The following is a 27,004-nucleotide window of genomic DNA, read 5'->3' on the forward strand; positions in this document are numbered from 1 at the left end:
AGATTCCGCTGAAAATTCACGCTGGAGTGAAACCGGCTTTTGGGTCTTCTGCCCCACTCTCACCACCCCCCAACCCCCACCTGCCATTGATCCCACTGGCGGGGGCATGGGAGAATTCCGGTCCATAGGTCTGATGGATTTGGTTGGTGCAAGAGAAATTTATTTAGTCCTAGCTATTCCATGAGTCATGCTGGGGTGGATTCTATGCTAGATTTCATATTTAGAAGCCCACCAGAGATAATTCAGAATCTGGAAGTGGGTATTTAGTTAACTTTAGCATTGTCATCTAGGCTACAGATGACCATCAGCGTCGGGACAGTGTCACGGTTGTTGCTAGTTTAGAGATCTAGAGGTGAAAGGCCAGATTTTCGTGGGGGAGACGGGAAGGTCGAGTTGGGAAATTTCCTGACCCGGGAGACCTGTCTCCTCTAAAAAGACTCCTGCCCACTGTGTTTTTGTGGGGATGAAGCTGGACCTGCTGCCTCCAGAGGCAGGCCTGAGGCAACAGCAGAGGCAGGTGGATGGGAGGCCGGCAGGCTGGGATGTCCATCTCCGTTCATTGGGACATCGGCTTAGTTTTAACGATGAATATCAAGCTCTCAGTCGCCCCACTGGCTCACATGCCCCCTCCGCGCCTCCTCATAACCCCATGCCAGCTCCATGCCCTATCACCACCTCCCCACCCACCGCATCTCCCCCCACCCCAACCCCCATTTATCCTCCAAAGCCACTCACCCAGTACCAACTTTGGGCACACGTCAGGAAACATCTCTTTGAAATAGAGATGAAAACATTTAAACTTCTAAAAGTTCTCACTCAAACAAACTTCCGACTGAAAAAAATACTCATTCATAAGAAATGTAAATTCTATTAAGTGATCGATCTGTTGTAAAAATAAACAAACATCTATTTCACTAACTACATCAAAGACAGATAATCAAGGTATTTCAAACCTTTCAAACCCACGACCACTGCAATCTAGAAAGACAAGGGTAGCAGATAGATGGGAACACCATCACCTGGAAGTTCCCCTCCAAGTAACTCACCATCCTGACTTGGAAATATATCGCCGTTCCTTTATCGTCGCTGGGTCAAAATCCTGGAACACCCTCCCTAACAGCACTGTGGATGTACCTACACCACATGGACTGCAGTGGTTCAAGAAGGCAGCTCACCACTACCTTCTCAAGAGCAATAATTAGGGATAGGCAATAAATGTTGGCCTAGGCAGCGATGCTCACATTCCATTGTGCCTTTTTTTTTAGTCATAAGAACACACTATTAGCCAAAATCTGCCAATCTGCCATGTGCAAACCTCTTTTCTAACCCCAAAATTTAGGTGAGTTGTGTTGCCTTTGAATCAAGACTTCAAGTGTATCCAATTACTGCTGTAAAAGTATCCAGTTTCCAGTTGACAACGCTAATGATGCTGAATCAAGCTGTTTTCCAGTTTATGTTCTATCGCATATGTTGCACTGAAGGTATTAATCAAATTCCTTTTCAAGCCCAAAGAATTAAACCCTTGTAGTAATTATAGTTCTGATAAACAGAGGACTGTAGCTTTAGGAATAATACGGTGTTGTAAGATCACATGACCTGTGTAAACCAATCAGTTAGCAGTGCGGGGAACCTCTAGGAGCGAGTTCATCTTTAATTATGGAGTTAGATGCACACATGTAGTTGTTGCCACTATCTTAAAAGTTCAATGTTTCCAGCAAGAAAAGTTGCCTGGAAAATCAACTCTAACAAACTGGCGAAGAAGAAAAATCAGATCCGGTGCTGTACCTCGCCCAGCAATTGTGAATATCTAAGATAATTAAAAAGAAAGGAAGATATACTCATCCAAGATGCCACAGCTTGGCAGAATCGATCTCTTTGAACCAACCACAGATGACTGGTCTCAATATATAGAATATCTTGCATTCTACTTTCAAGCCAACAAAACCATGGGGGAGGAAAAGAGGAGAGCAATTCTCCTGAGTATTTGTGGAAGCAAGACGTACAGCTTGATTTGAAGCTTGATGGCCCCCAGTGCCCCTGATTCAAAGACCTTCAGTGAATTAGTAGACCTTGTTAAGGGACATTTCCAACCCAAGCCCTCAGTCACAATGCAGAGGTTCATGTTCAATTCACGGAATAGAGCCCTGGGGGAGACCATTGCTACCTATGTGGTGAAATTAAAACAATTAATGAAATATTGTGATTTCGGTGAAATACTGAATGACATGCCCAGGGATAGTTTGGTCTGTGATGTGCAAGAGGATGCTATTCAATGCAGCTATTCATAGACCAGGGATCTATATAGCCAATGCCAATGCCCTATGTTGCCTTCCTTTGCAAGAGAACAATGACCATGTCCCAATTCCCCAAGAGCTCATATTAGTGATCAATTTCCTGGTTTCCTCACTATTCCTCATCAGTCTGTGCCAGGCAGATAAGAAACTGGACAAATTGTGATCCAGTCCTGTCTCGAGTGTTTAACGGTCCCTGGAACCAATTTCTGATGAATTGAAGCCATTTTCAACTGAAGACATGAGATAAGCAGCCAAGATGGTATTCTATTATGTGGTGCATGAGTAGTAGTTCCTTCACAAGGAAGGAAACCATTCTTAGTAGAGCTACACAGTGCCCATCCGGGAATCTCACAAATGAAGATGATAGCATGAAATTACCTTTGGTGGTCAGGAATAGATGGCGATATTGAGAAGGTGGTAAAACACTGTGCAATGTCAACAGCTAGAAAAGTTGCCGGTGGCAGCCCAATTACACCCATGGAAGTGGCCTGGTAGATCCTGGGTGAGGTTACACATAGCTTTCATCAGTCTTTTTCTTGGAACCATGTTTCTACTGATTATAGATGCTCATTCCAAGTGGTAAGACGTTTATGTGGTTAAGTTGCCAACGTCAGGCGCTACTATAGAAAAACTATGCCAAAGTTTTGCTATCTATGGATTGTCAGAAGTAATCATCTCAGATAATGGTACTGTGTTTACTAGTGCTGAATTTCAAAGCTTTGTCAGCCTGAATGGTATCAACCATGTCAAGACTGCACCATACCATCCATCATCTAACAGACTGGCGGAAAGAGCAGTACAAACGTTTAAGGCGGGAATGAAAAAGTTAACAGGTGAATCGTTGGAAACTAAACTTGCTTATTTCTTATTTCGCTACAGGACAACCCCCCACACTACGGCAGGTACAACACCTGCAGAATTATTGATGAGGCGCTGTCTTCGAACAAGACTAAGCCTGATACTTCCCAATTTGGAGGGGAAGGTGGAGAAAAGTCAAGGGAACCAAAAAGCGACTCATGATTTGCATAGTCGTGAGTGACAATTTACTGTTGGAGAAGCAGTATATGTAAGGAATTTCGCTGGAGGAGCGAAGTGGTTACCTGGTAAAGTAAGCTCTATGACCAGACCATTGTCATACCATGGGGGAAGTGGAGGGCCGGATCACCTGTAACCATGTGGATCATTTAAGAAGAAGGGAGATACCGCAATAAAATAATGTTCCATCTGTAACCATTGCTGAAACTATGGTTCCTGTTGAAGTTGCTCAACCAAGGATAGACTTTTAAAAAAATCATTCATGGGATGTGGGCTTCGCTGGCTGGGCCAGCATTTATTGCCCATCCTTAGTTGCCCTTGAGAAGGTGGTGGTGAGCTGCCTTCTTGAACAGCTGCAGTCCATATGGTGTAGGTACACTCACAGTGCTGTTAGGAAGGAAGTTCCAGGATTTTGACCCAGCAACAGTGAAGGAACAGCGATATATTTCCAAGTCAGGTTGGTGAGTTACTTGGAGGGGAACTTCCAGTTGGTGGTGTTCCCATCTATCTGCTGCCCTTGTCCTTCTAGATGGTAGTGGTCATGGGTTTGGAAGGTGCTGTCGAAGGAGCCTTAGTGAATTCCTGCAGTGCATCTTGTAGATGGTACACACTGCTGCTACTGTGCATCAGTGGTGGAGGGAGTGAATGTTTGTGGATATGGTGCCAATCAACCGGGCTGCTTTGTCCTGGATGGTATCAAGCTTCTTGAGTGTTGTGGGAACTGCACTCATCCAGGCTAGTGTTCAATCACACACTTGACTTGTGCCTTGTAGATGATGCACAGGCTTTGGGGAGTCAGGAGGTGAGTTATTCATCGCAGGATTCCTAGCCTCTGACCTGCTCTTGTATCCACAGTATTTATAAGGTTAGTCCAGTTCAGTTTCTGGTCAATGGTAACCCCCAGGATATTGATAGTGGGGAAATCAGTGATGGTAATGTCATTGAATGTCAAGGGGCAATGGTTAGATTCTCTCTTGTTGGAGATGGTCATTGCCTGGCAGTTGTGAGGCGCGAATGTTACTTGCCACTTGTCAGTCCAAGCCTGGATATTGTCCAGGCCTTACTGCATGTGGACATGGACTGCTTCAGTATCTGAGGAGTCACAAATGGTGCTGAACATTGTGCAATCATCAGCGAACATCTCCACTTCTGACCTTATGATGGAAGGAAGGTCATTGATGAAGCAGCTGAAGATGGTTGGGCCGAGGACCCTACCCTGAGGAACTCCTGCAGTGATGTCCTGAAGCTGAGATGACTGACCTCCAACAACCACATCCATCTTCCTTTGTGCTAGGCATGGCTCCAACCAGTGGAGAGTTTTCCCCCTGATTCCCATTGACTTCAGTTTTGCTAGGGCTCCTTGATGCCACAAGCGGTGAAATGCTGCCTTGATGTCAAGGGCAGTCACTCTCATCTCACCTCGGGAGCTCAGCTCTTTTGTCCATGTTTGAACCAAGGCTGTAATGAGGTCAGGAGCTGATTGGCCCTGGCGGAACCCAAACTGGGCATCAATGAGCAGGTTATTGCTGAGCAAGTGCCGCTTGATAGCACTGTTGATGATCCCTTCCATTACTTAACTGATGATCAAGAGTAGGCTGATGGGGTGGTAATTGGCCAGGTTGGATTTGTCCTCCTTTTTGTGTACAGGACAGACCTGGGCAATTTTCCACAAAGCCGGGTAGATGCCAGTGTTGTAGCTGTATTGGAATAGCCCAGGGGCGCAGCATGCCCGATGCCTCTGTCAGAGTGGATGACACTGAACTGCCTGTGCCTAATGAGGTGCCTGATGTTAATGTGGTTCCAGAGAATGCAGTTCCTGTCAAAGAATCGGAAGCCATGGAGCTACAACGTTCCACACAGATCAGGGAACTACCTGAAAGACTGAACTTGTATTTTCATGACCTGTGTAAATATTGTAATGTCATGAGAAAAATATCCTTGTAAATGCGAAATGTGCAGAAAAGTTAAAGGGGGAGGAATGTAACAATTATAGTTCTGATAAACGGAGGGTTGTACCTTTAAGAATAACCCCGTGTTGTAAGATCACATGATCTGTGTAAACCAATCAGTTAGCAGCGCGGGGAACCTCTAGGAGAGAGTTCTTCTTTAGTTATAGAGCTAGTTGCACACATGTAGTTACTGCTGCTATCTTCAATGTTCCCACCAAGGAAAGCTGCCTGGAAAATCAACTCTATGACAACCCTAGAGATTCCTGTCTGTGATAATAACATAGGAACACAAAATATTTTGATGATGTTTATCTCTTTGCCTCTTAAGCGTGTTCTAGCAGCAGAATTCAGAGTCACTGGCTGAGCCAGCATTTATTGCCCATCCCTAATTGCCCTTGAGAAGGTGGTGGTGAGCTGCCTTCTTGAATCGCTGCAGTCCATGTGTTGTGGGTACAACCACAGTGCTGTTAAGAAGGGAGTTTCAGGATTTTGACCCAGCGACAGTGAAGAAACAGCGATTTATTTCCAAGTCAGGATGGTGAGTGGCTTGGAGGGGAACTTCCAGGCGGTGGCGCTCTCATGAATCTCCTGCCCTTGTCCTTCTAGGCGGTAGAGGTCACGGGTTTGGAAGGTGCTATCGAAGGAGCATTGGCAAGTTGCTTCATTGTATCTTGTAGATGGTACACACTGCTGCACTGTGCATCGGTGGTGAAGGGAGTCGATATTGAAGATGGTGGGTAGGGTGTCAATCAAAAGGGCTGCTTTGTCCTGAATGGTGTCAAGCTTCTGGAGCGTTGTTGGAGCTGCACTCATCCAGGCAATTGGAGAGTATTCCATCACACTCCTGACTTGTGCCCTGTAGATGGTGGACAGGCTTTGGGGAGTCAGGAGGTGAGTTACTCGCTGCAGGATTCCCAGCCTCTGACCTGCTCTTGTAGCCACAGCATTTATATGACTAGTCCAGTTCAGCTTCTGGTCAATGGTAACCTCCAGTATGTTGATAGTGGGGGATTCAGCAATGGACAATGGCAAAATAGGAATATTTAACAGAAAAAGATACTCAGTTACTTCCTTTTTCCTCATTCTGCGGGGAATGCATGGTTGATCTAAGGAGCTCAGTGTATAGAGAACTGCAAATGTAGCCTGTGTGGCATCACTCTACAGTGTGGCGTCGATGTCATTACTCAGCTGTTCAATACATGCACAGTGTGTGGTGAGTACTGTGATATTGTCATGTGTTTCACCTTATTTCAGTGGCTTGAAATAATGATAGCAAACATTGTGAAAATACCAGTGAAATCCATGAACCATGCATGCTCTCAAATATATTTCCTGTCAGACAACTCAAAATCTCATTTCGTTGAACAACTTGAATAGAACCCTCTATAGGGACATTAATGTACTGCGCACAACACCCACTAGTGTCTAAAGAAGATGATCTCACTCAATCCTCCGAAGGAAGCTTATTTTCCTAACTTTCTGGCAATTGGCACATGTGGTGAGTGAGTATTCACTGTAACAGTTTAAAAATAAGCTGGACAATTAGCCAGTTGTGGATAATATCACTTCGTACAAGAGGTAGGTGGGACACTGAGTATGTACCCCAAGAGTCACTGTGATCTCCTTAAACTTGTTTTAATCACCACAGAGGATCAGAGAGGATTTTCTCAGATATCTCCCCCACCGTTACCCAACTCTGCCATTCTGACTTGACTCATTTTTGTATTTCTATTTGTTTGCCTCTCGCAGCAAGTTTTAGATTCTGAGGGGGCTTGTCAGGGCAAATGAAAGGGCGTTTCCCCTCATGGGGAATCTGGAACCAAGGGGCACAGTTTCAAAGTAAGAGGTCTCCCATTTAAGACGGAGATGAGGAGAAATTTTGTCTCTCAGAGAGTAGTTAGTGTTCAGATTTATTTTCCCCAGAGACCAGTGGATGCTGGATCATTCAATATATTCAAGGCTGAGTTAGACAAAGTTTTGATTGACAAGGGAGTCAAGGGTTTTGGGGGACAAGTAGTAAAGTGGAGTTAACGCCACATGATCTTATTGAATGGCGGAGCAGGCATGAGGGGCTGAATGGCCTACTCCTGCTTCTATTTCTTATGTTTTCACGTTCTTATTTTTCTTTGTCCTAGAAGAGAGTCATGATTCTAAATTATGTTGTAATTCATTGGGCCAGGCTTGATTGACCAGCTAGCCTCTTCCTTTTATTTTGTATATACGTACATTTGTAAATTAAAGATGTAGGAAGCTGTTGTCTGTGATGCGGTAAAAATGTCCCAACCCACTTTTCTGGAGTGTTAACAGACCACCAAGATACAAAAAGAGCATTAGGACAGGTGACCCTAAAACTTGACCAAAAGAAGTAGATTTTAAGGAGTGTCTTAAAAGAGGAGAGATTGAGAGATGAAGAGGTTTAGGGAGGGAATTTTATAGCTTATAGGGCTAGGCAGTGTGGGAAGGGTTTGTTCAGTAGTGTCACAAAGAGGTTCAGAAGCTTGTAAGATTGAACAGTAGTGTTTATAGGTAACACATAACTATATATATATGTACAAAATATAGCCCAAACAATAACTCCATGCTCACTTCTACCTTCTACATAGGCCTCTGCATACTCTTAGACTGACCCAGGCCCCTTACCATGTGACTCTTTACATCACACTGTAGGTGGTACTGTTCTCCAGCTCCACATTAACCCTTACTTTGCCAAACACCCTTATACTACAGGCAGCTGAAGGCATAGCCTCCAATAAGAGTGAATAAATCAGGAATGTGCGAGAGGCCAGAATTGGAGGAATGCTGATATCTTGCAGGGTTGTGGGGCTGGACGAGGTTACAGTGACAGAGAGGCACGGGTCATGGAAGGATTTGAACACAAGAATGATAATTTTAAAATCGAAGTGTTGCCAGACCAGGAGCCAAAATAAGTCAGCAAGCACAGGGGTGATAGGTGAACAGGACTTGGTGTAAGTTAGAATACAGACAGCAGAGTTTAGGACAAGCTCACGCTTATAGAGGATAAAAGGTGGGAGGCTGCCTGGTAGAGCATTCAAATAGTTGGGTCAGGAGCTAACAAAGGCTTGGACAATGACTTCCACAGGAGATGAGCTGATCAGGGTGGAGATGGGCAATGTTGTGGAGGTGGACATGGGCAGTCTTGATGGTGGAGGATTAAGGGATCAGAAGATTAGCCTAGGGTCAAATAGGACGCCGAGGTTGCAACCAGTCTGATTCAGTATTGTTGCCTGAGATGAGTAGGTGGTTAGGTGGATTTGTGACAGGGACTGAAGACAGAAGCAGAGATTCCTGATGGCAGAGGCTGGCATACCAATAGTAGGAAGCCAGCCGATGGAGATGAACAACATTGGATGTGGAGACAGATAAATCTGAGGGCCAAAAAAATTAAATTTCAACAGAGAGAGTAATGTAATCAAGAGGTGAATAATTAAAAGTTGAGAAATATTTTTGAATAGATGGCACCCAGAAATGCCCAGGGGTAGAACTTGGGCAAGCCAGATGCTTAAAGGGGCATAATGGAGTTCCAGGAGACCCATAAGGGAGCAAAGACTTTGAAAAATCCTGGGTAAATTTGGGGAGAGATGAAACCGGTGCAAGGCATGGCCCTGGAATTGCAATCTAGGATCTTCCAGGACGCCAAGGCCAGGACAAGGGCTGGAACAGAGTTAGTGAAATGGTCCGGAGACCTGATCAGTGGTTGGAAAGTTCTTGGACATTGTGTGGGTGGGAGGCACTGAGGGGTGGGGGAATCACCGACAGGTAAAAAAGGAGTAAATGTTTAAGTTAGTAAATATATTTTTTCAGTAGCAGAGCAAAGATTGTCGAAAAACATTAAGTGCTTACTTGAATATTTTAATAGGAGAGTTTAAAATAGCAGATCATTTACCTACGCAATAGTATCTAATGGATGTGACAAGCAAGGCATTTGAAAACTCCTACCACAGTATCACCTAATGTAAGAGGTAATGGGCTTACCATAGGAGCAAGGTTGATAAAGAAAGCTTTCAATCAATGGTCCAGAGTATCCAATTTGATAGAATCAAAATAGTAAAATTCTCACATCTTGCATTTGTCACATCAGCTTCCTGCAGTCATGAATTAATAGACATTGTTAAAAGGTGATGCCTATAGTGTAATGGTTGCTCCTAATATTTTTAATAGTTAACACTGTAATTCTTGCTTTATTGTCATCCCATTACTATTGACACTGTGGAAGGAGTCACCTATTCCCATCCACCATTTTGTCCTGTCACTTTACAGTCAAAATTCCACAGTGAGCGAGGTCATGGGATTTTATGGGCGTGTTATACATACTTTTCATTTATTATAATTAAAAAGTGTGCAGCAAGCCAGTCAGCACACTGGAAGAGAAAGAATAATACTTTGAATGGGAGATTCTGATGAAGGGTCACGCCCAATATGACAATAAATCTTTTTCTTTCAGAAACTGATTGAATTGCTGTAAATTATTTGCATTTGCTCCTATTTGTTTCCAACATTGTAGCTTTACATTCTTCCCTTTAATCTCACCTTTAAAAATATTGTATATAAAAAAAAAAACCACAGGAAATGCTGCTAATACTCAGCAGGTCCGACAGCATCCGTGGAGATAGAAACAGAGTAAACGTTTTGACCATTAATCAAAAGCAGTTTTTGTCTCCGCAGATGCTGCCTGATCTACTGAACATTTCGACATTTCCTGTTTTTAAATTCAGATTTCCAGCAGTATTTTGTTTTTGTATTTATAAACAAAGCAACTTTCATAGCTTTAAGTAATGGAGATGGGAGGAGAGTTGACTCTGGGGAGTAGTGTTACCTTTGGAACTGCCTCTCAATGCATTTCCATATTAGTGTCATTGGTCTACACCCCAGTAAGGATCTTCCCTTGATCGAATGACTTATAGTAATTAACTGTATCAGAGGAGAGACTTGAGAACTGAAACGCTACAAAAAACATTTTCAAAAGGATCCTTCTTCACAGTTCAATAATAGCATTGCAAGACTGGGTTTTCATTATGAGTTAAGTATTAATATAATCTTTACAGAATTAAAAAAAAATTAGCTGGGGGCATCATCATAAATCAGAAGATTACAGGCTGAGTCTGTTGCCTGCTGGGTTCAGCACATATGAGTTGACGTAATCAGTGCAAGTCTCAAAATCAGCACTCAGATCAGCAGGAAACAAAAAAAAAAGCATCAAATCAATAGGTGTTGTTGTCTGCATCACGAAATTGTGCCCTCAGCTTTCTCAAAGCATCGACGTTCACTTCTTAACCCGGCGCGAAATGCGACTGACTCCCATTGAAGGGGATAGCTGCGTAAAGCTGATACCGGCAGAAATGGAGCAGAATCTGATTAAAGGGCACCCTGAGGCAGCAGCTATTAAGAGAATAGCAAGAGCCGACTATGCATGAGTTGACATTCCTGGACATTTTGCTTTGTGAGTTTATGCACCGTCAGCTGTGAGCTGTAAAGTGGGTTCCTCAGTTGCAGCGTTGTGCAACCTTAATAACCTCACTAAAGGCTCTAAAGCATGAAGCGCTCCGTTTTGAAGGTTATAGCTCCGATTCTATTTTTCTCCTCACCGACTCTCCATTCCTCAAACCTACTCTTTGACACTAATATGGTATAAAAGTCCACAGTTTTATGTTGGTATTAGCGATGAAAGTAGATTTAACAGAAGTTAATAGGCTTTTTTTTTTGACAGTAATTACCACAATCTTGGGCTCTTTGCTCAGCATTAATGGCCCAGAGTAATACATACCACTAAAAGCCATTAGGAAGCAATTAAATTAATAATTAAGGGGAGGAATGGTGGGAAAACAACTCATTTGCAATTTTCAATCAAGATTTCTTGCATTCAAAACTGATGGCAATTAATTAAAATTGGCCTTGAGAGAGGGCACAAAAAATGTACATCCCACTGGAATTTCTCATACTGCAATGGAGAAGGAGTGGAGGAAAGCACTGGTATCTATGTTTCTAGGAATCCATTGGCTCTCAATGACAGGCAATATGTTAAATCCTTTTTTAGCCTTATATTTCTTTTAAGCACAAGTATTTGGGGAGCCACTTGTATTTCAGATGTGGATTAAATCCATGTCCTTTATTTTACTTTACATCTGGATCGCCAACACCAGCTTCTCTTCACTTCAGAAGAGAGCAGTGCTATAGCTCTCCCTCAGGCTGTTCAAGAGATCCAGAATTTCCTGGAGGGCTCAGTTTGTTGCTCCTTTCCTGATGTCTGTTCTTCACAAGGCCTCGCTCTAGTGAGAGTTCAGGAAAAAGTGATATCTTTCAACCCGAGCCCTGCAAGATTTACATCGACATCCAGACGGAGATGCTTATTATCTTCCTCCATTATTAAATGCCTGTGTTAGCCCAGAGAATAGGAGACTGGAAGAGAGCAGGTCAACCCTTTTGTTTCTTTCTAAATCAATGAAGCATGCAGAGTCCTATGATCCAAATGTAAAAACAATGGGCAGAATTTTATGTGCCCCCTGGTGCCGGGCATACTTGACAACATGAGCAGGCAATATGGCGAGAAGGCAGGAAATCAGTTACACGACATCGTGAAACGAGTTTGTGATCGTCCGTTCAGCCTGTCGATGGCGGGCCACCTTTCCCGCCATCGGATGTCGGGAACCTCATTATAATATATCTGTATGTCATTATAAGGCCAGCCTGCCGGAATCATCCCCCCACTCCGGATCACTGCCCACGTCGGTGTGATTGCACGTCAGCGTGTTTCACAGCAGCATATATAAGGCACGCATTTGGCGGGCTTCACTTTGAGGGGAACCCGGAGGTGAGTACACAGTAACGTTGAAGAGTGCTCGCCCAGGTCGCCTGTTGACTTCAAGGTTGAGGCGCGTTGGAGGCGACTTGGGGGCAAGGGCTGCCCTGTGTTTGAGGTGACTTAAAGGTAGGGGCAAGGGCTGCCCTGCATTGAGGTGATTTAGGGGTGAGGGCAAGGGCTGCCCTGCAGTTGAAGGTAGCGTACAAGCACTTGCGGGGCTAGGGGGAGGGAAGTGGCCACGCATTAGGGAAACCTTGTATAAAGTGAGCATTCCTCTGCAGCTGGGAGAGTTCAGCTGCAGCCTCATTGACATGCATGGAGAAGGGCCTCTAGCTTATATGCCCACTCAAGCAACGCAGAGGCATGAAAGTGCCAGCATGTTCTCTACAGCTTTTCACCCTCGGGCACAGACTGCAAACGAATGAACATTTCAGTGGATTGCAGAACAGTTAGATGACTGGGCAAGTTGTACAATCTCCTTGCGAAAGCTGACCATGGAGCAGTCACTGGTGGGGGCACTCACAGCTCCTTGCAATGTCATCATCCCAATTTGGACCAGTCTCCCCATGGTTCAAACTACCAGCGCAGCCTTGCAGTGCAGGTTAGGAGAATGAATGTGCCTGAGCTGAGAGCACAGCATGCAGTCCAATGGGCAAAGCTGCTGCCAATCGGTCAGGTGGAGCGGGGCGGAGGTGGGTGGGGTTTCGGGCAGCCATGCAGCGCACTAAACTCTGGCTGTCCAAGTGGTGACCAGCACTCTCCGGGATGCATTAGGGGCCTTCAGACTTAACCAAGAGAGGTTCTTAGTACATCCATGCTGATCACACATCTCCCTCTTTCATCCTGCAGGAGGAGTACATCAGGAGCATGGAGACTGGTGAACTAGCTGTACGCCTTGTGGCATATGGAGAGTGGAGACAACGGAGAAGAGAATGACGGAGGCACCTGGCTGTGCAGATGGAAGAGCAGCACCCTCAGGATGAAGGGGTGACTGGGACTCCCACACACACCACTGAAGAGCCACAGGGAGCCATTACTGGTCAGCGCCGAACTATACCCAGCGTTTATAGACACCGCCTTTCATTCTTGCAGATGACCGAGAATCAGTGTTGCTGAAGACTGCGCATGTCTAGGGAACTGGTCAGTCACATCTGCCACCTGCTGCAGGATTTAGCACCGTAGGGACATGGAGAGCATCCACTGCCAGTGGCTGTGAAAGCGACTGTGGTGCTCAATTTTTACGCCAGTGGCTTCTTTCAGGGCTCCAAAGGTGACCTCTGTGGGATATCACAAGTCTCCACCCACAAATGCATCCATGAGATCACGGATGCCATCTTTGCGAAGGCACACAACTTTGTGCATTTTACCCGGGACCAAGAGAGCCAGGATGCAAGAGTGACGGATTTGCCCTGATCTTGGGTTTCCCACAGGTGCAGGGTGCGATTGACTGCACTCATGTGGCTCTTCAGGATGTACTAAGAACCTCTCACTTGCAACAATCGGGAAACTACGTCAGCTGCAAGGGCTTCCATTCGCTGAATGTGCAGCTGGTGTGCAACCACCACAAACACATTCTGCAGGTCTGCACAAGGTTTCCAGGGAATGTCCATGACTCCTCATACTCAGTCAGTCACAAACCCCTAATATCTTCCAGAGTCTACAAAAGCTGCAGGGTTTGCACCTAGGGGACGAGGGCTACCTGCAGAGGATGTGGCTGATGACACCCGTGCAGCGGTCTCAGACTGAAGCAGAATGACGCTATAATGAGGCTCATGCTGCAACTTGCAACTTGGTGGAGCAGACCATCGGGATGCTGACAATGAGGTTCTGGTGCCTGGACCAGTCTGGTGGAGCCCTGCAATACAGTCCGCAGAGGGTGTCATGCATCGTCATCATCTGCTGCATCCTTTGCAACCTGGCACTGCAACAGGGGGAGGAGCTGGCTGAGGAGGAGATGGAGGAGCTGGAGGTATCCTCGGGTGAGGAGGATGTCAATGCTGATGAGAGTGAGGAGGTCATCGAAGGCGACGATGGTGGCAATGAGGCCCTCGCACTGGCCAGAGGAGGCAGTCACGCTTAGGATGACCTCATAGCTGCTAGATATGTGGAGGATGATGTGACAGGCAGTGAGGAGACACCATAACATCCTCACATTCCATCTGTGAATGTTTGACTCCAGTCTGGCTTATGGCAGTGCACATATCCTCTGTGATAATGTTCCTGTCATTGAGACACAGTGAAGGCCCTAATAGCCGCTCGATTGCAGCAGGATGATGATGACATACAGTGAGGACACTCTATAGATCTTCACATTGCCTCTGTGAATGTCTGGCTGGGGGCAGCTCGCTTGCTCTCTGTGATCAGGGTCATAGCATAGAGATGCAGCCATGAAACTTTAAAAGCATCTGATCCTTTGTCCGTCTTCAGCACCCAACCCCTTCAGGAGCACAGCATCACTGGTCACAGATGCTGAAGAGATGGGGGTCCACCCCCACCTATAGGTGCTGAGAGCACCTCGAGAGAATGACGGAACTCTGTGACGCCTGCCCACAACATTCTGGCAGCGATGACCAGCACCGTTGATGTGCAGGCAACAGTAATGTGTCCAGGGAGTGTGAGGCTGGACCATCACTTTGGTCTGAAGGCTGCAGGAAGCACAGGGAAGAGGCCCTGGACTGAGACACCTGTTTTTATCTTGTGCAGAAAGGTTTCACATCTGAGTGACATGAACACTGTTCATCAGAACAAGGAGCCATAGGCAGGGAGACATTCTTGGGAATTTATTTACGATAGTGAACATTATGTACAAGTGATTTGTACCCAGGCTGTGCAACTACAACTTCTTAACTTTCCTAACCCTGCCGCTATGACTAGATGCTCCCTGGACATCCGCAGCAGAGGTGGAGGAAGCCTGCTGACTGCTACGCCCTGTCTGTGATGACCTTGGCGGGTGACCTCTGGAGGACCGAGACCCGTAAGGCCACGGTCTGCTTTTGGCAAGCTCAGCCCTGTCGACCCAGCAAAATTCTCCTTACTAACATCTGGGGGCTTGTGCCAAAATTGGGAGAGCTGTCTCACAGACTAGTCAAACAACAACCTGACATAGTCATCCTCACGGAATCATACCTTACAGATAATGTCCCAGACACCACCATCACCATCCCTGGGTATGTCCTGTCCCACCGGCAGGACAGACCCAGCAGAGGTAGCAGCACAGTGGTATACAGTCGGGAGGGAGTTGCCCTGGGAGTCCTCACCATCGACTCCAGACCCCATGAAGTCCCATGGCATCAGGTCAACATAGGCAAGGAAACCTCCTGCTGATTACCACATACCGGCCTCCCTCATCTGATTGCCTCTGTAGCACCACTACAGACCGAGTTGGCCGAGTCCTAAAGGACATAGCTGCTAGACTGGATCTGTGGCAGGTGGTGAGGGAACAAACAAGATTGAAAAACATATTTTACCTCATCCTCACCAATCTGCCTGCCGCAGTTACATCTGTCCATGACAGTATCGGTAGGAGTGACCATCGCACAGTCATTGTGGCGATGAAGACCCGCCTTCACATTGAGGATACCCTCCATCGTGTTGTGTGGCACTACCACTGTGCTAAATGCCATAGATTTTGAACTGATCTAGCAACCCAAGACTGGGCATCCATGAGGCACTGTGGGCCTTCAGCAGCAGCCGAATTGTACTTAACCATAATCTGTAACCTCATGGCCCGGCATATCCCCCACTCTACCATTACCATCAAACCAGGGATCAGATCCAAGCTCAGCAATCCTGCCACACCCAGTCGTAAATGGTGGCGGACGATTAAACAACTCACTGGAGGAGGAGGAGGCTCCACAAATATCCCCAATGATGGGGGAGCCCAGTACATCAGTGCCAAAGATAAGGCTGAAGCATTTGCAACAACCTTCAGCCAGAAGTGCCGAGTGGATGATCTTGTCTGATATTCTCTGCCTGCCCAACCACCCCCCCTCACCATCAGTCGATCCAATTGTCGGATCTCTATCCAAATGGGGTGGCTCATTTACTCACTGCTGTAACCAGCTGAACCATTGGCTTAGAGATTGTGGCCCACAGTGTTATTGACAGGTGGGCAGTTGTCTAATTGTAGTTCTGTTTCAACCAGCAAAACAATTGAGACACAGCAATAACAGGAAGCAAGGTTATCAGCATGCCATCAGTTATTTCTGCCCCTTTTAGAGGAACCATCTTACTGCACTGGCCTGTCCAATTTTTTATTGATTCTTTTGGACAGCAACATCCTTATAACTTGAAAATAAATGGTTTATAAATAAAAGGTATTTTTATTTTTGTTTTTGTTTTGGATTTCCAGCATCCGCAGTTTTTTTCTTTTATCTTAATGGTTTGGACCTGTTGGTTTGCGGTCAAATGGAAAGTGAGTTCAACTGCCAAATTAAAGACCCTTTAATATGCCAATCCTCTTGATAAAAGTGAGGCAGGAAATAGATTTCATACGGATTAGATGTGTTTTTAAACTTGCAGTTGGATTTTCTATAAGCAGAATTGAGTAATGTCAATTGCTTGTCGTCCCAACAGCCTGTGATGAGTGGTGTACCGCAGGGATCGGTGCTGGGACCCTTGCTGTTTGTAGTGTACATTAATGATTTAGATGTGAATATAGGAGGTATGATCAGTAAGTTTGCAGATGACACGAAAATTGGTGGTGTCGTAAATAGCGAGGAGGAAAGCCTTAGATTACAGGACGATATAGATGGGCTGGTAAGATGGGCAGAGCAGTGACAAATGTAATTTAATCCTGAGAAGTATAAGGTGATGCATTTTGGGAGGACTAACACGGCAAGGGAATACACAATGAATGGTAGGACCATAGAAAGTACAGAGGATCAGAGGGACCTTGGTGTACATGTCCATAGATCCCTGAAGGCAGCAACACAGCTAGATAAGGTGGTTAAAAAGGCATATAGGATACTTGCCTTTATTAGCCAAGGCATAGAATACAAGATCAGGGAGGTTATGTTGGAGCTGTATAAAATGCTAGTTAGGCCACAGCGGTAGCACTGTGTGTAGTTCTGGTCGCTACATTATAGAAAGGATGTGATTGCACTGGAGAGGGTGCAGAGGAGATTTACCAGGATGTTGCCTGGGCTGGAGCATTTCAGCTATGAAGAGAGATTGGATAGGCTAGGGTTGTTTTCCTTAGAGCAGAGAAGGCAGAGGTATACAAAATTATGAGGGGCATAGATAGGGTAGATAGGAAGAAACTTTTCCCCTTAGCGGAGGTGTCAATAACCAGAGGGCATAGATTTAAGGTATGGGGCAGGAGGTTTAGAGGGGATTTGATGAAAATTTTTTTCACCCAGAGGGTGGTTGGAATCTGGAACACACTGCCTGAGGGGGTGGTAGAGGCAGGGACCATCACAACATTTAAGAAGTATTTAGATAAGCACTTGAAATGCCAAAGCATACAGGGCTATGGGCCAAGTACTGGAAAATGGGATTAGAATAGATAGGTGCTTGATGGCCGGCACGGACATGATGGGCCGAAGGGCCTGTTTCTGTGCTGTATATGACTCTATAACTGTACATCCATCCGATCCAATGCTTTCCATCGAAAATGGAACCCATGATAAGCTGTAAGAGCTTGATTTTTTTTTTGTAAAAATATACTTTATTCATAAAAAATCTTCAATCACATTCAAAACCATTTCAAAAACAACATTACAAGGGTACAATCCAGGTTAAACTTTTACAAAATGTATCACCAGGTGCATCAGTACAAACAATATTACAATCATTTACAGCCTTTCATTTTGATCTGTACAGCCCGAGGGGCTCTAAACAGTTCCCAGTCTCTCGGTGCGCTGTGGTAGAAAGGTCTTAGACAGCGACCCTTCCCCATTGCGCCTTTGCGGCAGCTGCCCCAAGCTTTAGTGCGTCCCTCAGCACGTAGTCCTGGACTTTGGATTGTGCCAGTCCGCAACAATCGGTCGGGGACAACTCTTTGTGCTGGAAGACCAACAAGTTTCGGGCAGACCAAAGCGCGTCTTTCACCGAGTTGATGATCCTCCAGCTGCAGTCGATGTTTGTCTCGGTGTGTGTCCCTGGGAACAGCCCGTAGAGCACAGAGTCCTGTGTCACAGAACTGCTCGGGATGAACCTCGACAGCAACCACTGCATCTCTCTCCAGACTTTCTTTGCAAAGGCACAATCCACAAGGAGGTGAACAACGGTCTCTTCCCCACCACAGCCACCTCGAGGGCAACGTGCAGAGGGGGTGAGACTCCTGGCGTGTAGGAAGGATCTGACGGGGAGGGCCTTTCTCACCACCAGCCAAGCTACGTCTTGGTGCTTGTTGGAAAGTTCTGGCGATGAGGCATTCTGCCAAATGACTTTGACAGTCTGCTCGGGGAACCATCCCACAGGGTCCACCCTCTCCTTTTCCCTCAGGGCCTCTAGGACGTTACGTGCTGACCACTGCCTGATGGACTTGTGGTCAAAGGTGTTTTTCTGCATAAATTTTTCCACCAGGGACAGGTGGTACGGCACGGTCCAACTACTTGGAGCGTTCCGCGGCAGCGTGGCCAGACCCATCCTTCGCAACACCGGGGACAGGTAGAACCTCAGCACGTAGTGACACTTGGTGTTTGCGTACTGAGGGTCTACGCACCGCTTGATGCAGCCACACACAAAGGTGGCCATCAGTATGAGGGCGATGTTGGGCACGTTTTTTCCCCCTTTATCTAGAGGCTTGTACATCGCGTCCCTGCAGACACGATCCATTTTCGACCTCCAGATAAAGCGGAAGATGGCTCGAATGATCGCCATCGCGCAGGAGTGTGGAATGGGCCAGACCTGCGCCACGTACAGCAACAGCGAGAGTACCTCACACCTGATGACCAGGTTCTTACCCGCAATGGAGAGGGAGCGTCGCTCCCACATGCCCAGTTTCCTTTTCACCATAGCCACTCGCTCCTTCCAGTTTCTAACGCATGCCCCGGTCCCTCCGAACCATATCCCCAACACCTTCAGGCCGTCAGCCCTGACAGTGAAGGGGACAAAGGATCGGTCAGCCCAGTTCCCAAAGAACATGGCCTCGCTCTTCCCACGATTTACCTTGGCTCCCGAGGCCAGTTCGAACTGGTCGCAGACGTGCATCAGTCTGCGCACCGACAGCGGATCCGAGCAGAAGACGGCGACGTCGTCCATGTACAGGGAGGCTTTTACCTGAGTGCCTCCACTGCCTGGGATCGTCACTCCTCTTATGCCCGGATCCTTCCTGATGGACTCGGCAAAGGGTTCTATGCAGCACACGAAAAGGACAGGCGAGAGAGGACAGCCCTGCCTGACTCCAGATTTAATCGGAAAGCTATCTGTTTCCCACCCATTGATTGAGACTGCGCTACTGATGTTAGTGTAGAGCAGTTGGATCCAATTTCGAATTCCCTCCCCAAAGCCCATTTTGGAGAGCACATCCCCCATGTAGGTGTGCGATATTCTGTCAAAGGCCTTCTCCTGATCCAAGCTGATGAGGCAGGTATCCACACCCCTGTCCTGTACATAGGCAATCGTATCCCTGAGCAGCGCCAGGCTGTCAGAGATCTTCCTGCCTGGCACAGAGCAGGTCTGGTCAGGGTGAATCACCAATTCCAGAGCGGATTTGACCCGGTTGGCGATGACCTTGGACAGAATCTTATAGTCCACATTCAACAGTGAAATGGGTCGCCAATTTCTAATTTCCTCCCTTTCCCCCTTGTGCTTGTAGATGAGGGTGATGATGCCTTTCCTCATGGATTCTGACATGCTGCCGGCCAGGAGCATACTCTCGTACACTTCTAGCAGGTCTGGGCCGATCAAGTCCCACAGAGCCGAATACAACTCCGCCGGCAGGCCGTCGCTTCCGGGGGTTTTACTCTTCTCGAAGGACTCGAGGGCCTTAGTCAGTTCGTCAGGAGTTAGCGGTTTGTCTAGGCTCTCCCGCGTACTGTGGTCTAAGACCTCCGTGATAGAGGACAGGAAGGACTGGGAGGCCGTGCTGTCCGTGGGCTTCACGTCATACAGTCCGGCATAAAAGGATTTGCTGATCCTCAGAATGTCGGACCGTGATGACTTTACTGAGCCGTCTTCTTCCTTCAGGCTGCTGATCACAGAGCGCTCTCTGTGTACCTTTTGGAAGAAGAAACGTGAGCACGTCTCATCCTGCTCCACGGAGCGGACTCTGGAACGGAAGATGATCTTGGAGGCCTCCGAGGCAAAGTGCGAGGCTTGCTGGCCCTTCACCTCTTGGAGCTCCTCCTTGACATCGACCCCCATCGACCGCAGCCGGAGCAGATTCTGCATCTTTTCCTGGAGTCGGGACATTTCCCTCTGTTCCTTTCTAGCTTTCTGGGTGCCTTTGCGGATGAAAAACCTCTTGATGCTTCCCTTGATCACTTCCCACCAGTGTGTCAGGGACTCAAAGAGGGGTTTCACGGTTCTCCAACCTTCGTAATCCCTCTTGAGCTCCTCAATGTTCTCTGGGGTCAGCAGTTGCACATTTAGCTTCCATGCCCCCCTGCCCACCCTCAGGTCTTCCTCCAAGTGGCAGTCCGCCAGTAGGAGGCAGTGGTCAGAGAAGAACACCGGCTTGACGTCGGTGGATCTGACTGTGAATGCACGGGACACAAACAGGAAGTCTATCCTGGAACGAATGGACCCGTCTGGCCGCGACCAGGTGTATCTACGCTGCGCTCCGTCTGCAGGGTTGCTGAAGACGTCGTGCAGCTTGGCATCCTTAACTGTTTCCATCAGGGATCTGGACGTAGCGTCCAATCTGCTTCCGGCCCTGCCGGATCGTCCAGCCGCATCGATGATGCAGTTGAAGTCCCCGCCCAGAATGACCGGCCTGGAGGTCGCCAGCAGCAGTGGGAGCTGCTGAAAAACCTCCAGCCGCTCAGCCCCTTGTGCCGGGCCGTACACGTTAATTAACCGGAGTGGAGCGTTCTTGTACATTACGTCTGCTACGAGGAGTCGCCCGCCCACCACCTCCTTGACCTCGGAGACGGTGAAGTTGCCTCCCCGCAGCAGAATACCCAGGCCGGAGGAACGAGAGTCGTTTCCGCCCGACCAGATCGATGGCCCGTGGGACCACCATCGTGACCATTGCCTGTAGGAGCTGAGGTGCGGTATCGCACACTCCTGCAGAAACAACAGGTCAGCTTTGACCTTGGCTAGGTAGTCCAAGGTCGCAACACATCGCGTAGTAGATTTAATGCTACGCACATTTATGGATACAATCTTTAAACCCATTTTAAAGCATTTATTCTCCTACCAAACCCACTGTCTCTGAGAGTCCCAGACCTTTAGTCTGCTCCTTCATACCCGTAGTGAGCTCAAATTCCTTCACTTTGGATGGGCTGAGGTAGATCTCCTTGGCCGTGTTCTGCTCCAGTGGCATCTGGAGGTTCACGTAGAGAGCGGGTTTTGAGATGACCTTTGCTGGAGAAGCTTCTCCAAAACTCACCCCCTCTGGGGGGTTGCTGTTCCCGGCTTCCTGGAGCTGGGGTGCGATGATTGCCTCACTGCTCCCAGATTCCAGGGGCTGTGGTGCACCGGCCTCCTCAGGCTGCAGGCAAAGCCGGGGTGCGCTGGGCTCCCCGTTGTCTCCAATTTTCTGGAGCTCGGGTGTCTCGTCCTCCAACGCCCTGGAGCTTTGCCGGCTCTTCTGTCGGTGCCGCTCTGGCACTTCCTCATCCGAAGAGCTGCTGCCCTTGTCATCCGTGTCGGATGGGAGACGCCTCTTGCCGCTTCTCTGGGAAACGCCTTTGCTTCTTCTTCGCTCCCTCTTACTTTTCCTCTTCTTCACCGTCCGCCACTCCCCCTGCTGCTTTTCCACTGCTGCCTCCTCCTCCATTGATTCGCTGTCCTGAGGACTGGAAGGTTCAGGGGGTAGTGCTGTTGATTGGCTCTCTGTTGCCTCAATCTCTTTCTCCACCTTGTCTCTCTCTGTGTCCTCCTTTGTCCCGTTGGGCTCCCTGGGGGCCTTGGTGGTTGGAGTGACACGAAACCTTTCTTCTGCTTCCCCCTGGTCGGCTTTGGCTGCCTGTGCGTAAGTACGGCAGCGTTTGGGGCAGGTCCTGTAGAGGTGACTTGCCTCGCCACACAGGTTGCAGCACTTGGCCTGTTTGCAGTCTTTTGTCTGGTGCCCTTCCTGTTTGCAGATCTTGCAGAGGGAGGCGCTGCAGTTGGCCGCCACATGACCAGCCTTGCCGCATGAGCGACAATGCTTGGGTTGCCCAGCGTAGACCAGGTAGCCCCGGTTTCCCCCGATGGCGAAACTGGAGGGAGGGTGGAAAATGGCTCCCTTACCATCGGTCTTTAGCGTGACCTTAAACAGGCGTTTGCCTGTCCAGATCCCCAAGTCGTCTCGAATCTCGGTGCCGCTCCCCACCTTATCGAAGTACCTGGTGAGGAAGGTGACCACGTCGGCGACAGGGACGAAGGGGTTGTACACATGCACCATCACCTCACGTTCCCGTTGCTTGATTGGGAGCAGCAAAGCAAAAAAAAAAAAGCCATTTCCAACATCACAAATCCTTTGGAAATCCATTAAGCACAACGGCACACATCTGCGTCCCTGGAGCTGACCGCTCCTTTAAGTAGTGCTTCCAACCAGTCATCCTGAAGCCAAGGGTTTACTTGATGGCTTTGCCACTGGTTGAAATGTCCACTCCACCCAGTCAAAATTGCACCAGGGTTCTAATTATATCATAAGACCTGATTTGCATGTACTCATGTGGCAGCTGCCTGATTTTGGTGAGCACCTTGGCCACCTAAATGAAGTCAGAAGTTAAAATAGTGACCAGCAGGATTATGGTGGGAAAAGGACGATAAGTCAAACTGATTGCTTTTAACTGGCCAGGCCCATTCCAGCTGTGTTGGGTGGGTTCGAATCAACCCCCTTATTTTAGATTAAGAATAATTTCAAAATATTTGTTCCTGATGCTTTTGAGTATTTCACAACATTGCAGTAACATCTACTTATTGACCTGTTTCAGAGTATGAAGGTAAATGCAAATGAAGAGTTTATAATGAGGCAATTTAAATGCATTTGCCGTAAAATATTTCATTCTGTGAATGCAAATAGGATTTCTTTAAGCTGATTACATTTTCTGTAGAATTTGATCGTTGATGTATGGAGAGTAATGAAACGATTCCCGAAGTAATAATCTGCTCTGCTGACATTCTTTGTCACAAATTCTAGCTCCAACAGCATTGGATATGTTAAAAGTAATTGTAACTTGAAGACCATGTAGAAAATCCTTCTTTAAAATGCGTCCAAAATTGCTTCTTTTCTTTCTCTGTTTGAGACCTGCTGCCTATTTTTTGCCTTTTGCATTTCATCTTATCATTGTCCATCACCTAAGCTAGTTGGCGGCACAGATGGACCTTTCCCTTTATAACACAAGCCCTTCTATACTGGGCAAAAGGTTGCTTGGATTGTGTTAGTACATAATAAGATATCCAATGGTTGAGATGGTGTCATTAGCCACAAGTCTGCAAAGTCTGAGCGGTTTATCAGTGTCATTCATTTGTACCTTGCAATATCACTGCTGTCAGACAGGCCTCATTATAAAACTTCATAATTATTTATTTCTTGCTATTTTAAGCCTGTGTCGAAGCAAGATAAGTTTATAAGGGAGCAAGCTCAAAACAGGAGCATTTACCTGAATTGATCTGAACCACTATTCTCCCAGGTCATTTGTGCTGAAATGATGCCAGGGTTTATTTCACTGTTTATTACAAGGGAATACTTAATCTTTTTAAGTTGTATGATACATGTTCACGGTACATGTTTAATGTGTTTTGCTGCTATTTTAGGCCTATGCTTCTCTGTTGTTTGTACTACTACCAGGTGCTCCTCTAGGTGAAGCGTTAATCCTGCGGAGGTGACTGCAGTAGGGTAGATGCAGTAGATGTAGAAGATCCAATTCCTAAATATTGACCAACCCAGGAGGATTTGCCACAATAGCAGGTTTAAAACATAGGAACAGACCCTCAAACCCATTCCATCTTTCAGTTAGATCATGTCTGACCTGTACCACAACTCCATTCATCTGCCTTTGTTCCAAATCCCATGATCCCCTTACCTAACAAAAATTTATTGATCTCCGTCTTAATCCAGCATTTGATGGTTTAGTAGTTTCCAAGGGAGCACCTACTGTCGTAGATATTTGCATAGGGCTGCTGCTGAGAAGTGCTATTACATCTGTGCCATCCTGCATGTCACTGGTATGAGTATAGAACAGTGAGGATCTGGGAAGTTTCAGAATCCCTCTGCCATTCTCCAAGTGAGTTGAAGCTTTTTAAAAATTATTTGTTCATGGGATGTGGGCGTCGCTGGCTGGGTCAGCATTTATTACCCATTCCTAATTGCCCTAGTTCAGAGGGTATTTCAGAGTCACCCACGTTGCTGTGGGTCTGGAGTCACGTGTCGGAGCCAGACCAGGTAAAGACGGCAGATTTCCCTAAAGAACATTAGTGAACCAGATGGATCTTTACAACAATCAGCGATGGTTTCATGGTCATCATTAGACTTTTTTAATTCCAGATTTTTATGGAATTCACTTCAACATTGCACCATCTGCCGTGGTGGGATTTGAACCCCGGTCCCCAGAGCATTACCCTGGGTCTCTGGATTACCAGCCAGCCAGTGTGAAGCTCATCGCTGCCGGGGTGAGGGTGGGAGGAGGGCGAGCGCTAAAGTCTGCGTGTGCGCAGGGGAGCACATATTGAAAGCTCCCCGAAGACACAGAACTGAAGAATTTTAAAAACAAAATTAAAGATTTTAAAATTCCAGAAAAAATGTCCACACAGGGGACTCACGCACCGTTACATGGAGATTACAAATATCCCGCCCAAGCGTTTTTATTTTTTAAAATTTAATTACGGAAACCTCATCCTGCCCGTGGATGAGGCTTCCTCAGAAACCGAAAGGCTGCCTGGCTGATTCGCCTGGCCGACAACCATAACGTTAGACGGGCAGGGAAAAATACGGGTTAATTAGTTGGTTAATGGCCTTAATAGGCCTTTTAATGGTTGGTGGGTGCGCCACCGACTCTCGCGAGTGTGTGATGCTGTTGGGACGCTCGCTCACACGCCGAGCTGAAAACCCTGGCCATTGACATGCTTATTGTCAAGCTGCAGTGTGGACAGCCACTGCAAACCTCTGTACAAGATGACAGTGCATACCTGTGTGTTCCACACCCTCCTCATCACGTTCCAATGATGGATGCGAGGAAGCGACACCTCACCGTGGCCGTGCTGTTAACATGGTTTCTATTTTGAATCAGGCCCACTAAGGCTTTACAGGCCCATACAACTCAGTAAGGGTAGACAGCATTCTGAGTCTCCATTCTGCACCAGCTGGCCTTTCAGCAACCTCCACTAATGCTTCTTAACCTGCGGATGTTGCCTTACACATTGCTGTCTCCAGTATATCAGTGCCAACACCCCCTTGAGTGTGTTTATCCTTGTTAGTGCTTGCTTCATGTGGGAGTGGATGCTCAGCTGTTTGGTGCAGCTCATGGCTGACTTGTTCATTCTTTACTCTGTGAGGAGAAGAGATGGTGATGATAAATAAACAATCTTATCCATTCAATTACATGCACTATTTTGAGCTTACGTGTAATCAGCATGTTTGTTTGTTTCAGTAACTATTGTGAAAATGATAAAAATCCCATTAATATGGTACTTTGTTTCATTATTGCAATTTCCAAAGATCATAGCAATAATAGCCAATTATGTCTGTGTGAGATCATCAATTGGACTTGTCTACTCTCACCCTAATTCCCTGGATTTAATGTTTTTTCTGCAATGGCAGTCCAAATTTACACACAGCACTCTAACTGTTGCTTAGCATTGCCATGCCTTCACTTTGACGCTTATCCATTCAATTGCTTCTGTCATTTTTCTCCCTTCCCCTACTGCACTAAGCCAAACTTTTCCTGAGAATCCTCCCACCCTAGCATCTCCCCCTAGTTTCTCTCCTAACTCCTCTTATGCTCTCTCCAAGCTCATCTTGCCCCTGACCCTTACTGCCTGCTCCTTTGACCATGTTCCCACTAAACCACTGACATCCACCTTCCCTTCCTGTCCCCCATGTTGGCTGTTATTGTTAATGGTTTCCTTTCCTCATGTCCTGTTCTCTCCCCTGCATACCTCCTGCCATCAGCCCCTCCTGAAGAAACCCACCCTCGACCCCTCTGTCCTTGCTAACTGTTGCCCTATCTCCAACCTCTCTTTCCTCTTCTGAGTCCCTGAAGTGTTGTTGTCTCCCAAATCTGTGCCCATTTTTCCTTCAAATCCATAGTCGAACCCCTCTAACCAGATTTCTGCCCCCATCCCAGAAATGGGCTTTATCATATTACTGGTGACATCCTACCACCGGGATTTTCTGCCCCTGCTCGGTGGCAATATTAGAGAACCTTGAGAGAAGGCCCTAGTCGCGTTTCCCGATGACGTAAACCCAGGATGCGGTTGTCCCCTCCCTCGCCGTCAATGGCGGGTCATGTTTCCCCCCCATCGAACATTGGGAACTGAATTGTAATAGATTAGCATCTAATTATTGTGACCTCATGTTGGAATCAATCCCCCGCCCCCCATGTCGGATTTAAATTCCATGTCGCTGTGATTTCACCAGGATGTGATTCACAACTGCATTTAAAAGAAATGAACCTGCCGACCCCAACTTTGAGGGGAGCTCTGAGGTGAGCGCACACAACTTTGCTCAGCGCTCGCGATATCTCAGAGGCTCTGTGGGCTTGGGTGGGGGTGGAGGGGGGGGGGGCAGAGGCAAGATTCCCGCAGCGGCTTCTTCGTGGCTGGCTTGTGGTTCCGGGAAAGGGCGACAGTGCAAAGGGGAGGTCATGGCA

At 47.1% G+C, this 27,004-nt stretch overlaps 1 pseudogene across 1 annotated transcript in view; it reads left to right on the forward strand.

Moving 5' to 3' along the window:
* LOC144687802 (large ribosomal subunit protein eL31 pseudogene) overlaps window positions 1-27,004 on the forward strand; it is a 647,000-nt pseudogene that overhangs the window by 353,608 nt on the left and 266,388 nt on the right. The window lies entirely within an intron of this gene.

The sequence above is a fragment of the Cetorhinus maximus genome, chromosome 1 (assembly GCF_964194155.1).
Source record: "Cetorhinus maximus chromosome 1, sCetMax3.hap1.1, whole genome shotgun sequence".
NCBI classification, from domain to species: domain Eukaryota; kingdom Metazoa; phylum Chordata; class Chondrichthyes; order Lamniformes; family Cetorhinidae; genus Cetorhinus; species Cetorhinus maximus.